The sequence below is a fragment of the Mauremys mutica genome, chromosome 11 (genome assembly GCF_020497125.1).
Source record: "Mauremys mutica isolate MM-2020 ecotype Southern chromosome 11, ASM2049712v1, whole genome shotgun sequence".
In the NCBI taxonomy this organism is placed as follows: domain Eukaryota; kingdom Metazoa; phylum Chordata; order Testudines; family Geoemydidae; genus Mauremys; species Mauremys mutica.
In genome coordinates, this window is record NC_059082.1 from 61,279,852 (window position 1) to 61,291,396 (window position 11,545).

General features: G+C 48.9%; 1 protein-coding gene across 1 annotated transcript in view; it reads right to left on the bottom strand.

Moving 5' to 3' along the window:
* The window catches only part of CARHSP1 (calcium regulated heat stable protein 1), a 57,720-nt gene extending 48,510 nt beyond the window's left edge, over positions 1-9,210 (bottom strand). The window contains exon 1 of the mRNA XM_044980878.1: positions 9,069-9,210. The gene's annotated coding sequence lies outside the window, so the exon portion shown is untranslated. The remainder of the gene's footprint in view (positions 1-9,068) is intronic.
* Positions 9,211-11,545: the final 2,335 nt, after the last annotated feature.

The window sequence follows — 11,545 nt, forward strand, 5'->3', positions numbered from 1 at the left end:
CCAAACTTTTTACTTCGCACCCCCCTTACCCTTGTTGGCGCCTCCTCTCCCCAGAGCAGAGCCCCAGGCACAGGTCCAAGAGAAGACCCCCCGGTGCAGGCCCGGCATCAGCCAGAACCCCGGGCATGGGGCCAGGAGCAGAACCCAAGGCCTGAGGCTAGCAGCACCAGGACCCTGGGTGTGGGGTTGGTGGCCAGAATCCCACACAAAACCAGGGGGGTCTGCAGTACCCGCCACGCCCTTAGTTCCTGTGCCTATGCTGACTGGCATTGTCATCCTGCTCTTGGTCAAAAAAGGCTGAATCATATTTGTTTACACTTCAGCAACTGCTTCATGGACAAGCATCTGTGGAAAGAAAATGCCTAACGGCCAAGGTTGCATTTCTAAGTGTTGATTACAACTCTTACATGGCCTTCAGATACGATGATTATTTCATTCTCATCAACTTCCTCTAAGTAGTTTTTTGAAACAACCAACCATGCATGCACACATCACCCAGAAAAACCACCTATCACCACTACCAAGAAGGCAAGAACCCCGCTACTGTGGTGACAGGGCCTATATTAGTATCTAAATAGAACATTTTGCTTCATTACTTGCTTTGTCAGCAGCATGACTTATTCACTCTGCCCACTGCTTGGGTTCTGGTGAACACAGTAGCATACAAAAAAGTAAACTTTAAAGTATACTGGAAGGTCAAGCTCTAATGTTTCCTGGACACAATACACTCCTTGTTTGGATGTTATCTGAAACTGCAGCAGTGTCAGAAAATACACAGGCCTGAAGGAAAACACTTCTGGGAGCACTGCAAGACCTGGGGCTTTGGGTTAAAGGGGATGGAGTCATTTCCACAACTCAACACATGCCTTCCGCTAAAGGAAAAATGCCTCCATTTTCTTCAGACCAGCTGCCTAGAAGTTCATCGATCAAGAGAAATTTACGAGCAAACACTGGACCTGGTTACCAACCTCTTCCTCTCACTGCGGAGCACTTGTTGTTAACAGGAGAACTAGTGCAGGTAACTGCTGCTGACCAGGGGGAGCAGGGGATTCATAGTATGCCCTCGGAGGCATTTTTGTTCAAGTTTAGTTACAGACAGGACCTTCTGATAACAACGCACCTGGACCTCAATTCTCTATTGATGGAGGTGTCCTGAAAAGGGGACTCACACATTTCTACACAGAGCAGGGCTAGAGGACTATGGTAAGAAAGGCGGACTTCTGTCTACACTACACTCTCTGCTGTTTCTGCCATTGGTGGACAATTAAATCCTAACTGCCTCAGCCATGTCTGCACTGGGATGTCTTTTGTGCACCAGCAATGTCAAAGCCCAACATAATAAACTATTCTAGTTCCTATTATAATGTTTAGTGTCTTAAGTTGAACACTTAAGGTTCTATTACTCTCCTCTGCTGCCCAGTGCAGAGCACCCTAAGCACTCACAGGGATCTGAGTAGCAGAGCCAAGCTAACATGGTCCATAGGTGTCTCTCCACATCTGTCTAGGAGGGCTGGAAATCAGATCCTCTATGTGATATGCTCCTCTCTGAATTCAGCATCTTTCCCAATGGAAACCCACATGGGAGTTGGTGTCACTAGTTGCAGAGTTAACTTGCTCTCCCATAGCACCTACCCCTGTCTCAGACAAAGGGTTCCATGCCACTCTGAAGGAGGAGCCTCAGTTCCTAAATCAGTCATGCCGTTCGGCACACGCGTGTGTTTGGGGGGAGTTCACTAAGCAATATAGTGGGACAGGCACACCATGACCCCGAAACGCTGTAAGATGCAGACATTTTCAGAGCACTTTCCCCCAGCCAGCAGGTTTTCTCCCCCACAAGGGCAGAATTCAGGGCAGACTGCTAGATTAGCATAAAATGTCCAATATTCAAACAATGGTTAATGTAGCGTATCTTAACATTCATTCCCCTATGCCCGTTACATTATTAACACAGGTTGGAAACTGGGTTACAGTCTCTTAATGCTGTGTTCTAACACGGCTGGTGTCACTTCCCCGCAAGAGATTCAGAAATGGCAATTGTTATTAAAAGGGATTTGTTATTTCAGTTTATCCATATTCATTTTTATTCATCCCCATGCAGGAGAAGCAGCACAGCGGCCTTAAACATCCCACTTGAGCGCAGGGATCACTGATGATTTGCAAAGGAACAGAAAATGGGGTCTGTGCCTCTTTTGTTTCTTTGTGATGTGTGAAGGAGTCTGGGAAAGTTTCCCCCATCTCCACTACCACCTCCCAACATCTCTTCCCCTGCTTGGTTGGTTTTTTTTTGTTTTTGGGGGGGCGGTGTTTGTTTTTTTGTTTTGTTTTTTGTTTGTTTTTTTGCATTAGAAATTCAGGTCTTGTCTGATCTGTTTTTCCTGGAAGACTATGGGTGAATGAAGAACTAGTAAAATTATGACATCAGAGAAACCATTAAAGTGAACCTTGATTAACTGAGATGGGAAGTGATTTTTATTCAGGCTATTTAAACCCTACCCGTTCAGTTAAGCTCTGTGAAAGCATGCTCTCTGAGTCACCAATAAACCCTACAGCAAAAACAGGGAAGATAAGATTTGACATGTCTCACATTTCTGGGGGGAACAGAGGGGGGACCACACAAGTATAATTTTTATACATTCCATATAATTTTCATCTATATGGAAAAAACACAAGTCAGGCCTTCTTTATACATCAAAGAGACAAAGAGAGCACAAACCAATTTTCTCACATACACTCACTCTCTGTCACACACACACACACTCTTTGCTGATCACATTTAAAGTATAGGGCCTTACTCTCTGCTCTGGGATGAATTTCATCCCTAGTGAATTGCTTCTTAATGTCTGAATTTTCATACTACTGAGCTGAGAAAAATGGGTAAAGTTTTCCTCTAAAGTGATACTACATACGCTTGTTTATGAAGAGTCACGTCACAGTCTTTCTGCCAGGATACATTCTCATTCACGTAAAGCAGAGATCATGCCGTACGAATTAATGCTGCAAAAGCAGCGAGGCCTCAACAATGTTTGAGCAAGGGTCATGGGGTGAAGGGTCTCTCTTGCCTCATTTAATGTTATTCTTGGTGGCATAAGTCAGACATCAGACACCACAAATCTGCACACACAGATTGTGAAAATGAAAAAGAGCACTGAGAGAAAATTACAAATCCATTACCCAGCTAGCAGAGGTCAACTTAAAGCAATGGAATTACAGATCTGAACAAGAAAACAATTCAAACCTACTACAGCATCAACCTCAGCTTTGAATTATCCTCTGTGACCCTCAAGAGACAATCCTGCCATAGAGTAATAAAAAGAAATGAAGTGAGAACAGTTTAGAAGTCCGAGGAAATGAAGATAACTGGTCTTCCCAGAGGACACGATGAAAAGACAATATTATACAGAGGCAGGCAATACAAAACAACTCTTTGGAACCTTTTTAGGAAACTGTCTTTCCCTGCACTGAAACAGAAGAGATGGTAATTACTTGGATGAACTCTCTCTTCAGCTGTACTAGTGCAGTTTGAGAGTGACTGATCAGGCATAGAGAAAAACTGTTCTCTCTTGCCACAGAGTGCAGGACAAGAGGCAACGGGTTCAATCTAGATTAAATCTCAGGAAAAACTCTCTAACTGTAAGAACGGTAGGAAAATGGAACAAACTGCCTAGGGAAGTCCTGGAAGCTCCTTCACTTGAGGTTTTCAAAAGGAGGCAGGATAGCTATCTTGGATGGTTTAGACACAACAAATCCTGCATCTTGGAGGGGGTGAGACTAGATGACCTTTGCAGTCCCATCTAACCCTATGGTTCTACGATTCTATACCAAATCACCATTATCTATCCTTCATTTCTTTACAGAGCATTTGATTGTCCTTTTAGTCTACACAACAGACCTGCGGGAGAAGTAAGCAGTTTACTTTTTTAAAAGAACCTATCACCTTCTAGAAGAACACACATAGCCTTTTGTTTCCTTTTTCGTACACAAACTTATCAACTTCCTGCACTTTCTGGTGGCTAACAGATCAATTGGACGTGGTCTGCTGTGTGGCCCACCACCTGCTGTTCCAACCTCATAGGCAGACGGCGGCCAGTCTTCTTGCTAGAAGTCTCTTCCTGGATATATAATAAGTGAAAAGCTGGCAAATGCTGGCCCCCCTTTCAGATCCAGTCCCCCACTGAGTTTCAAGCAAGCATCTTTTTGATGAGTGGCAGATCCTGGATTAATCCTCAGCTTTCCTGACTGAAATTCAAAATATCTACAGAGCTAGATTTCCACGGTAAAAACCCATTAGCTCCCTCTGAACGTTATTCTCTACAGGATTTCCCCAGGGCTTAAAAAGGGCTTCCACCTCTTTCCTTCGAAGACTATTCCACAGTAATCAATCTAGCGATCTGTCAGGAGATTCTTCCTGGTATTTAAGATGTAATTTCACCAATGATCATGCTACATTTGTAGCATCTTTCATCATGAAGAGCCCCAAACCCCTTACCAAGCTATATTATACATAGCTTTAATCTACTGGACTATCATGATTATATTTCCCTCTTTCCTGGAAGATGCTTCTACAGTACTTCCAAATATTGTACACTACCATGTCCTCACTTCCCCCTACCCACAGAAGTTAGTGGCCATTTGACCAATATATCCATGTTTAGTTCTTTTAATCTTCCCTCGAAAATCAAGCCCTCCAGCTCTTTAATCATTCTAGTTTCTCTTCCCCCCAGTTCCTTCCACGTTAGCTACACATTTCCAGTACTGAAGTACCCAGAAATTAGTACAGCCTGCAAGGGAGATATCATCTCTTTCAAACACATGCCTGTCTATAGGTGTTTGACAGCAGGTTACCATCTTTGGTGTCATACACAAGGCCCTGATCCAAAGCCCAGTAAAGCACCGTTTCTCAAATGCGGCCACCAGGGGGGTTCCCCTACAACCACAACAGCTTCCTGGGTGGTGATGGGGGTGGGGGCAAAGCATCGGCCTATCCCCCTCCCTGTTGCTCCGTAATGCGCCACCTTGCGGAGACAGGTGGGGCACAACGCTGAAGGAGCAAGGTGAGTTCTCTACCTGAGGGAGCACTGGCGGGGACTTAGTGGGGCTTGGACGTCAGCCCTGGGGTGGTTGGACAGCGGGGCCTTAGGGAGCCTGGCTGCAGACTAGGCTCCAGCCATGGGCTTCAAACTCCAACCCCTTCCATGCCTGCTCTGATCCCTCGCTATGGCTGCATGACGCTGATCCCTAATCCAGCCGGCAGCCATTGGCCCCAGGCACTGACCCCCATCCGTGTGCTCCGACCCCCAGCCCTACTCACTGACCCCAGGTGCTGGTCCCAGGCGCTGACCCTGAGCTCCAGCAGCTTCTGGCCCTGGGTGCAGACCCCTTGGGCTCCGGCGGTTGCTGGCTCCAGATGCCAACCCCTAGCCCTGGCCGTGCACTCCACCCCTAGCCGTGGCCACTGATCTTGGGCACGGCTCCTGGATGTCAACCCTGGGTTACGGCAGGTGCTGGCCATGGGTGCCGATCCCCAGCCCCAGGTGCAGATCCCCAGCCCGAGTCACGCAGCAGAGGGCACCAACGCCAGGCTCCGTTAGGTGCTGGCCCTGAACGGCGACCTCCAGTCCTGGTTACACAGCAGCAGGCTCCGGCAGGTGCTGGCCCCAAACACTGACTCCTAGCCCCGGCTGTGCAGCAGTGGGAGCGGACCTCAAGTGCCAACCCTGGGTGCCGACCCCCGGCCTCAGTAGCACAGAAGCAAGTGCTGGCTCCGGGTACTGACCCTCAGTTGTGTAGCCCTGGCCGTGGCCATGCAGCTGTGGATGCAGACCCTGGGTCCCGTGGTTCTGGCCCAGGCGCTGATCCCCAGCCCCAGGCACCAACCCACACCTCCGACCACATGGTGTCGCGGCCCCCCATCCATCACCCCTGGCCTCTGCTGCCTCAGACCCCACTCCTCCATCCATCCTCCCTGGCCCCCGCTGTCTCACCCCCGGCCCCTCCATCCAGGTCTTAACTTGCCAGGACTTGCTGTGAAAAGTGATATTAACAAACATACAAATTTCACTTTTCACAGCATTATTTTAATTATTGAGTCTGCAAAACAAGGCTCTGAGTACATTTGAACTTTCAGATTCCTTTTGTCCTACAGTATACCTTCGAACATATTTCTGACTGTAAGCTTGTAAGTGCAGACAGGGCCGGTGCAACCATTTAGGCGACCTAGGGCACTGGCATTTGGGGGGCGCCATTTTCTTCGGCAGCGACTATGGCGGCCGGATCTTCAGCCGCCCCGGTTGCCGCCAGGATTTAGGCAGAGGGAGCTGGGGCAGGGCAGCATGAGGAGGGCCGCCTGCAGCAAGTAATGGGAGGGCAGCACGCAGGGGAACTCCCCGCCCCAGCTCACCCCTGCCCCACCTCCTCCCTGAGCACGCCATGGCTGCTTCACTTCTCCCGCCTCCCAGGCTTGCGGCACCTAAGCTGATTGGTGCCGCAAGACTGGGAGGCGGGAGAAGTGAGGCAGCCACGGCGTGCTAGGGGTGCTCGTGCTCGGAGCAGGGGTGAGCTGGGGCGGGAGGGTGCCTCAGGGAGGAGGGTGGGGAGCTGCCGCAAGGGGGGTGCCTCAGGGCGGGGGGGGGCGCCTCAGGGCAAGAGCGCGGGGGGGAGGGAGGGCGCAAGGTGGAAGTTTCACCTAGGGCACAAAACATCCTTGCACCGGCCCTGAGTGCAGAGACTATGTCTACTTCCACACTTGTACAACTCCTAGAATAAATGAGGCCACGATCTTGATCAGGGCCTCGTGGTGCTAGCATAAATTAATTAATAAATACTACAAGCCAAAATTCATTTGGGCAACCAAATTTTATACAGTATTTGGCCAAGGTGATATAGCACTCTGATAGAATGAAAAATAAGAGCCAGCGGGTAAATCCTCTGATCCAAATCTGAGTGTTTCATGGCATGTTTCCATGCTACCATCACAGCAGCTACACAGGATCAGGCTTAATTCAGACCTATAGTGAGCCAACTGCCATTATTAATAAAAGGCTGGAGAAAGATAAATATTTATATCTGCCAAATGGAAGAATATAAAAATAAGAGAGATGATTTAAGCTAAAACAGACAGTAAAAAACTCAACTTCACAAACAATAAGTGTCCAGAGTATCATTTCAAACAGTCTCGATTTAAACACAACTGTTCACCCTCTCTTTTTAAAGAGATCAGACCTGGCCCCAAATACAGTTTTGTAAACAACATTCCTTAGCATTAGTTTTGTAAATTCCTATAGAAACACTGTAGGGGGAAAAACAAACTGACATCCACTCCCAGTAGTATTTGCAACACATATTTTGCAGCAACATAACCCAAAAGTAAAACTTAGTGCACTTGGTCTGTTTTCACAGTTGAGAGCTATGCAAAGTAAATTAGACTTAGTTTTTTTCCCAGCTTTAATAATCTGAGGTGCTAATTAATACAATAAATATTGTTATTATTTGAAATGTGCAACTGTCCCTGAAAGAAGACAACATAGAAGATTTTGTGCACTTTATTGTTTTTTCCTGTCTATCCTACAAAGTCCAGAATAATGTAAGAAGGGTTGTTGTTTTTTTCCTTCCTATGGGCAAAGCTTGTCTTCTGGGCTCTTCTTTCTCATGCATTGCCTAAATTTATATTTACTGCAGAAAATGTTTTCCTTTGTGTGGAATAATTATATATTCACCGTTTGTAAGTGAAAAAATGTGAATTCCAAAAAGGTTTACAGAGCAAACACTGGTCTTAAGACGAATTCCTTCTTGTTAAAATAAATTCAGTGGAATGAGAGAGATGATGAAACCTCAATGTGATTCACCTTAGGTGAGTGTTACGAGTGAGTCCAGACCCAAACCTATTTTTTTTCCAGGAGGCACTTAGAAGTCCAGTCACCAAATATGCTAATTATAGACCTTGTATAAGTACAAATCTACTACAGTACACTCACAAAACTGAAATGAAAGGACCTTTTCAAACCTTCTATACTAACTGCCCCCCATTTAGCAGGGACAGCCTCTACTAAGCAAAAGATCTGTCATTTGCCCTCCCGCTCCCATGAATTTCAGCAGTTAAAAGGAGGTCTCCATTTTTCTTCCCCAAATGTCCTTATTGATAGCTTTCAAAGGCGGGCAGGTCTGCAGATGAAGAAATCAGTTGTATGCCACAGGATTTGGGTAGTCTGCGCTCGTGGCAGTCATGTCAAAGGCACCATTCAGAAGTGAAGGGAGGAGGGTGGAGAGAAAGGGGGTTCAGAGGGAAGAGAGAAAGGATTTGCTCCATCGAGCTGATTCTACATGCAAGAGCATCAGCCATCACCCAGAAAGAAAGCGTGAGGTGGCTCCATTACTTGGCTCCCAACCCAACCACACGCAGCCAGATCGCTGCTTTCAGCCGCTGGGCGGGAAGCGCGCAGTCCCCGCCCAGGCTCTCTGTTTACTGAGCCTCCCCGCTGAACACGCACTTCACTTCGGGCTCGTCCGGACAGCAAACGAGGCAGAACCGAGGCCATACGGAGCAGCCTCCGGAGTGCGCCCCGCGCAGGGGGGCTTGCGGGGGATGCAAAGTAGAAGGGGAGAATCGGAGAGTTCCCCGAGCTCTGCTCTCTACTTCAGAGTCACTTGCAAAGCAACCCCAGCCCATTGTTACCACCGGATGTCTCACTCCGGCTAGCACACACTGGTTGCTCAGCCGCCCCGGCCCCTCGAGGACTGCTTCGCTTGAGAGCCAGCTGCAATCTGTAGCAATGCCCGGCCCCACCCCAGTACCGGGCAAGCACAGCAACATGAACTCTGCATGCTTCCCCCCGCCCCGGGCTCCAGGTGCCTGTCGCGTGACTTGCAACAAGGGGCATGCTTGTCCCCCGTGCATGTGGCTGTCCCTTCGCGGCCAGGCTGCAGGCTCCCCCTCCCACGGTGCATGTCCCTTCGCGGCCAGGCTGCAGACTCCCCCATCTTCCGTGCAAGTTGCTTTGGTGGCACAGCATGTTTCCGCCCCCACCCCCCCGCGCTGCATGTGGCTGCAGTCCGCATGCAACCGGCTCACTCACCTTTCGGGGAAACTTCTCTCTTGTGTCCCTCGCTGTGCACCAGGCTCCGGCGGCTGCACCTTCTGTAACTCCAGGGGCCAAGCGGCTCGCCCGGTGCCGGCGCCGCCCGCAGGGAGGGTGAGGTGGGCAGGGCTGAAAGCGGGAGCCACCCCCTAGCCGGAGACAATCGCACGGGGCGGGGACAGGGCTCAGCGCGGAGGAGCTGGGGCCCCCAGCAGGGGGACATGGACTGGGGAGGGGCGGGGCGGGGCTGGGGGCATGCAGAGGGCATGCAGCGGGGTAGGGGGAGCGGAGATGCGCTGGGGAGGGCAGTGGGAGGAGGAGGGGAGGTTGCCTGGGAAGGGGGCCAGCGCTGGGGGTTGCATGCACAATGGGTAAGGCTTGGCAGGACTCGATTTTTCTCAGTAAGTGCGGACTTTACTGTACATCCCCCAAGCCCCATGAAAAAATATTTCCATCAGGGATCATCAACATTTACAGACAGGCAAAGGAAGAAAAATGCTGGAGAATTTACTAGAGTTTGATTGAGGGATATTTACACTGTGTTTTCTGACACTTTGCATTTTCCCAGGTGCAAAGCTTTCATTTTTTGAACGGCAGGGTCTACTGTCATTAACTAATTATGGGCTGACAGCTCCCGATTGGCTAAGCCCCACGTAATTTCCTGCAATTGTGGAAATTTAAATGGATAAAAAATAACAATGCTTTTAAAAAAACTTTGATATCCGTCGGAATGATACAAAATTAAAAAGTGAATTTTGCGAAGCTTAAGGCTGGGGGAACCCTAAGTGCTGGGTCTGCTCAGAGTTTGAAAACAAACCCCTCGCATCCCACACAAGAATAAACCAGCCCTTCTGCCTAGTGGCTTGAAAGCCCTGCTCCCCCAGGAGCTGCCCTCATACTGCTGAGGGCAGTTTGGAAAGTTCCGGACTCCGGAGGCAAAGTGTTTGGCTCGCTGTGGGTATGTCTACACTAGAAACGCCACAGCTGCACTGCTGCTGCACCACTGCAGCGTAGACGCTTAGGGCTTGTCTACACTTACCAGAGGATTCGGCAATAGAGGCATCAGTGGTCAATTTGGCGGGTCTACCGAAGACCCGCTAAATCGACCACCAATCTCTCTACCGTCCACTCCTGCACTCCACCTGATCGAGAAAAGTAAGAGGAGTCGACGGGAGAGCGTCTCCAGTCGACGTCACATAGTGTGGACCCCGTGGTAATTTGATCTGAGCTACATCGATTTGAGTTACGCTATTCACATAACTCAAATGGCGTAGCTTAGATCGACTTTTCCCTTTAACGCAGACAAGGCCTTACTTGTAAGTAGCTGTAGTAAACCCACCCCCTTGCAAGATGGTAGCTAAGTCGAAGGAACAATTCATGTGTCATGTTAGCACTGTCTACACTGGGGCTTAGGTCGGCTTAACTACGTCTTTCAGCGACATAGCTAGGTCAACATAACTTTGTAGTGTAGACCAGCCCTGGGTATCAAGGAGACCCTGGCTTGCTCCCCTCTAGGGCAAAGCATGAAGAGACCCCCTAACCCAGGGCTGGTCTGCACCCCTGAGAGATGTAGCTATGCCGTCCTAACTCCTTGTGAAGACAGTATTAGGCCGATGGAAGAATTCTTCTGTCAACCTAGCTGCCGCCTCTCAGTTTGAACCTCTTCTGTCAGCATAGGTATCATCTACACTGAAGCACTACAGTGGTGCAGCTGCAGTTTTGCTGCTGTAGTAGTTTAAGTGTAGACCCAAACCTGGTCTACACTTCAGAGTTAGGTCAATGCAAAGCAGCTTACGTCAACCTAACTATGTAAGGCTGTGTGTCTACACTACAGTTTCTCTCAGCATACTTTATGTAACTCAGGAGTGTGAATAAACCACCCCTGAGTGACATAAATTACACCAACATAAGAGCCAATGTGGACAGCGCTATGTCGGCAGGAGAGTGTCTCCAGCCAACACAGCTACTGCTGCTCTCAGAAATGGTTTTATTGTACCAATCGGCGAGCTCTCTTCCATCGACATAGAGCAGCTTCATCAGATGCAGTGCAGCAGCGCCATTGCAGGGTTATATGTATTGACAAGCCCTGAGTGTCTACACTAAAATTTCACTCCCACCAACGTAACTCGCCCACTGAACCAATTAATAACTCCACCTCCATGAGAAGTGTAGAGTCAATGTCGATGTAGTTAGGTCTACGCAGTGTCAATGTAAACACCGTGTTGCTTATCTTGACTGTTTCTGGCTTTCAGAAGCCATCCCACAATGCCCCACACTGATAGTTCAATCAGTGCAAGCACTCCTAGTGAGGATGCGCACCACCAATCCAAGGAGCAGAGTGTAGACATGCACAAGCGTTGTAAGTACTGCGGCAGCTGTATGCCAATGCAAGTTAGGGGTTGATCTAATTTTGTAGTGTAGACATGCCCTTATTCTCAGCTTCCTGGGGACCCAGGCACTGTAGCATCAGGGAT